The sequence below is a fragment of the Callospermophilus lateralis genome, chromosome 12 (genome assembly GCF_048772815.1).
Source record: "Callospermophilus lateralis isolate mCalLat2 chromosome 12, mCalLat2.hap1, whole genome shotgun sequence".
Taxonomy (NCBI): Eukaryota; Metazoa; Chordata; class Mammalia; order Rodentia; family Sciuridae; genus Callospermophilus; species Callospermophilus lateralis.
In genome coordinates, this window is record NC_135316.1 from 78,659,021 (window position 1) to 78,664,168 (window position 5,148).

General features: G+C 34.8%; 1 pseudogene; it reads left to right on the plus strand.

The window, feature by feature from the left end:
• Nucleotides 1-305: 305 nt before the first annotated feature.
• LOC143411461 (thioredoxin-dependent peroxide reductase, mitochondrial pseudogene) lies at nt 306-3,484 on the plus strand (annotated as a pseudogene).
• The last annotated feature ends 1,664 nt before the right edge of the window (nt 3,485-5,148 follow it).

A 5,148-nucleotide genomic window follows, 5' to 3' on the forward strand; every position in this document is an offset into this window, starting at 1 on the left:
AGTTGAATCATAGACTATTTGTTTTGTTTTAAACTTTGCAACCCACTTGAATCAAAGTGTGAAATATCAAGAACTATGTAATGTTTTGAACAACCAACAATGAAAATTTAAAAAATAAATAAATAAATAAACTTTGCAACAATTCCAGTGCGTTTTATAAACCCAAGACTTGATCCAATTGAACCATCTTGAATAACATACCCTTTGGAACTAAATTACGGAGGTGAACAAAGTCACAGATTTGAAGATCAGCACTTTAGAGACATTAAGATCTACTTGCCTCTGGACTAACAGATTCTACAATCATGGTGGAAAGAACACAGGTGATGAAGTAAGTAGAGTTGTTCCTATTCCAACTCGACCACTTTCTAGTTACATAATATGGGGAAAGTCACTTCGACACTCTGAGCTTCAGTTTCCTTTCCAGAAAAATAAGAAAACAAATATGTAATATGCATGAAAACATAATCTAATTATTAGAATGGTTACAAAACTTTAAAAAGCACCCTTTAAAAACTACGTTGTAAACCAGAGTGATCATGGAAATGTTAATGGCTATTAATCTAATGATTTACTAATAAATAAGCTAAAAATTTTGTTATTAAGTATTTCAATGGTTTAATATTCTGTGAGAGATATAAAAATACACAGGGATTTTCTTCAAGTATTGATTAGCCATCTCAAAAATCTCTGGCCTCCATGTTTCTCCATGTTTATTTTTCTAGCACATTGATTGTTTTCATTCTGGAATTGAATCACCATAGGATTTTTAGTCAAGTTGTGTCTAGAAAAAAATGTACGAAATATTTCTTCTCTTCTCTTTCATCCCCATCCTTCTCCCCTCTCTTCCTCCTTTTTCTTCTTCTGCTTATTTTTTGATTTTCCTGGACATAGCCATGGGGTGATGGTTACCTCTTTTCTGTTTAATGTATATTGTAATCTCAGTGTGATAGGAATATAGTTGAAGGTCAGTTGAATGTTGGAATGTTATTATTCAAAAGTTAAGGATTATATATAGTTGGTGAATTATTATTATTAAGATGATGATGGTGGTGGTGTTATTGGAGATTAAACTTAGAAGTACTCAACCAAACTTTTTTATTTTTTATTTTGAGACAGGGTCTCTCTAAATTGCTTAGAGCTTCACTAATTTGCTGAGGCTGGCTTTGAACCTGCGATTCTCCTGTCTCAGCCTCCCATACCACTGGGATTACAGGTGTGTGCCTGATTGGTGAATAATTTTTTAAATAATGTTTTTTTTCAAATGTGATTTTTGTTAATACTGTGTGAAATTTGGGGATAAGGAATGGTAGGAATAATGAAGCAGGGAAAAAACATTTTAAAATATTTTGCAAAAGAGACTCATAATCAGGCAAAAGAATTTTACGTGGGAAGCAGATATGTTGTGTTTTAGTTTCACTTCTGTCATTTCAGTTAGGTAACTTCATACAATGTACCATGCTCAGTTTCCCTTTCTAAAAAGAAGGAAAAGAGGGTGGATCATGGGGACACCGATGATCTCTATAATTTCTCACAAATTTCTGTATTTTTGTGAAACGAAAGCCTTAACCACTTTAATATTTTTGGATATTTCCTGATGTTATCTCTGTATGGGGGGAGGGAATTTAAGTGGAAATTTCTCTGCTCAACTTTATATTATTTCACTAGTTTCCATGCTTTCTTGATGCATTTTTCATAAGAAAATTTATATTTTTAAACATCATTGAGTGGAAATTTGTCTTAGCGTCTCTCAAAGTGAATTAATTGCTTTCCATTTATTCTGAATTACCTGGAAATATGTTTGTGACATACAGTGAGCCTTTCCCATTCCTCACATTCTGTCTGTGGCTTCTTCATTGTTCCTTCTTTACCGAAGGAAAAGTGGTTGCTTTTCAATGTCGTTCTCCACTCTTCAGCCTAGGATGACTCTGAAACAAAAGGCTTCAGGAATAAACATTTTACATTATTAAAAAGCTGTTTTACTGCCCACTTTTTTACACACTGTGACCAGTTCACTGTAGGTGCTCAATGAACATTGATCATTTTACCATTATGTGAATGAATAAATTAAGAAGCTCCTAAACAATTTGCTGTTTTTCTTGTCAATAAAAAATTATAAGGAGAATTGATTATAATATTTCTATAACTGAGAACACAGGATGATGTATTATTTTCATCACTGACTTAGAAAACTAAGACCCAGAAATACCTTTCAGAAAACTAAACAACAATAACAAAACCCCATATTTTAAATAATTCTCATGATGTAATTTCCAAAGCAAAGCACTCCTCATTATACAAGTTCATATACTCTTGGGGGTCACTTTGGTTTATAACACTATTATTGCAACATTTGTGGGTGCTGAGTATGGGGAGCTAAACATTTAAATTCTTGCATTGAGATTGTCATTGAGTGATATATGCACTTTTTTTTTAACAAAATGGAGTAATCACATTGTTGTCAAATAGATCTGGATATTCAGCTCTCTCAATTCACCTATTTGTTTATAGTATGGAAATTAGTTCAAGTGCTTGAAACTAAATTTATCATATCTTCCACAGTTAGCATTCACAAAGATTTATGTATACTTCTAAGGAAATATTTTTGGCTGAAATAACGTTTTTTTAATTTAGGTTATTCAAGATAGGCTAATTGCAGTGTCAAACAAGCCCCAACTTTAGGAACTTAACACAATTAACAGCTTCTTCATCCACCCCAGCACAGTTGGCAGCACTGTGTGAAGGTCACTTTGGGTCCCCAGAGCAAGGTTTGAAGGAAGCGTCCCCTGGGCACTTCTGCCTCTGCAGCCCTTAGATCTGAGGCCTCTGGGAAAAAGTGCTTGACAGACATATTGTGATCTGGGTCTTGTCAAGCAAAATGTGCCTTTAGCATCAGTTCCTAGCATTAGCAACTCATTAGTATGCTCCTGCTGCCACCCAGCATGTGCCCTATTGTAAGGGGAGAGCTGTTGCCTATGGAGAGTTCAAAGAACTGAGCCTAGAGGACTTTGAAGGGAAATATTGATGCTTTCTTTTATCATTTGGCTTTCACCTTTGTGGGTTCTTCAGAAATTATTGCTTTTAGAAACAAAGACAAAGAACAATCATGATGTTAACTGTGAAGTTGTTGTTTTTTGGTGGGTTTCTATTTAAACCATCTTGCCTGAATAAACACATCAAGGAAGAGAGGCAGATTGGGCCACAAGAGCATGCACCCTTGTCAGAGTTAACAAAACAGATCTCCTGAGACCAAGGTGTGCTGCTAGGAGGTTTTGGTCTTATACTAACAGAGCTGTTCCTACATGATGACCTTTCAATCAGTGGCTCTTCTGCTATTTATCAGCACCTTCTCATGCCAGATGAGCCACACATGGAAACTACCTTTAACATTTCAAAGACGATTATAGAAGGCAAAAATTTTGTGATGTTGGTATTAATTGCTATTACTCTATATTTTGCATGGCATGGTGAATATAGTGAATGATAATGTAATGTATACTTCAAAATGGCTGAAGAACAAATTTCAGATGTTCTTTTTATGTGCACACAAAACATAAGTGTTTGAGATGATAGGTATGTATATTAGTTTGATTTATTTATTCCTTACTTTATTCATCAATCATCATATCAATTTGTATATCATGAATATATACAACTATAATTTGTCAATTTACAATTTTTTTAAAAGTCACACTAAATGTTTTCTATTTGTGACACTGGCTCAGGTTTTCAAATCTGATGAGTTTAATAGGAGATCATCAACTGGTAACATCCTGCTATTGAGCTAGTTGCTAAAGAGCTCCCAGCTCATTTGTCTACTTCTTAGATCAAATCTTCAATGGAAAAAGGACACATTTTGTTATTCTAAGGGTTATTGAAACCTTTGTGTTCATGAGAGTTAGTACACCAACCCTTGAGAGCTTCTGATCAAGGGTTCTGAAATTTCCTTGAATTTTTTTTTAAGCTGAATTTTCTTTTAAGGTAACAAAAACCAGGATTTTAAGTTGTTAACACCTGGGGTCTAATTTAACTCTTGCAATGGATGTATATGGGATTAAAACAAAAATGATTTAAAAACAACAGTGACAAAGTAACTTAACTGATCATGCATGATCCTCAATTTTGAGATTTATATTTTACATATTTTGTTCATATGGTGACTAAATGACTACATATATTTCTAGATACCTTTCTAGGTGAAAGATATTTATTGACCAGGGTTGCTTTTGTCATTATTGCAGTTAATTTCTTTCTTAAAACTATTTATGTAAAGTATATAATAAAAGTAAATACGTTTTTAAGAATAATATCTTTCTCCCAGCACAGTCCAGCGTGGGACGGCAAGGGGCCTGCCCCTCCTTGTCTTCATGCAGGGACCCAGGATCCCTTCCCTTCTTTAACTCTGCACTCTTTCGATTCTAAGTTCTTACTGGTTATGTAGTTGATGGGGGCAGGGGAAATATAGAGGGTATTACTAAGGTTTTAGAGCTATGTGATTTTAATCTCCATATCCTCCTAAATCTAACAGTGTGATTTGAGAATAGTCCTCACTTTGTTTTACAGACTAAATTGTGTTTCTACAGAGTGCATAGGTTGAAGGTCTAACTGCCAGTATGATTGTATGTGGAGATGGGACCTTTAAGGAGATAGCTGAGCTTATATGAGGTCATAAGGATAAGGTCCTAATCCCATAGAACTGGATTCATCACAAAGGGAAAAGACAGACACAGGGGCACACAGACTAAAGACCATGTGGGGACACAAGAGAAGGCAACTGTCTGTAAGTCAAGGAGAGAGGCCGTAGGGAAAACTGGCTGACTTCTGTTCCAGAACTGTGAACAAAAATTTCTATTAAGTGACACAGTCTGTGCTTTTCCTCATGGCAGTCTTAACTAAAACACTTTGTTACACCAGTCACTTGGAAATCTAAACATAATTCTATTGTAAAATTATTCAGGATTGTCCTTATATATCTTCATAATTCGTATCCTTCCTTTTATTCCCTATATCACTATTTTGTTTATGGTCCTTACTCCAAATCTGTCCTATATCCCAACTGATACCCTCCCAATCAATAAAAGGTTACAGGACGATGGTCTGAAATCTAAAACCTAACCATGGGAACTTGTAGTTTAAACTTTCAGTGAC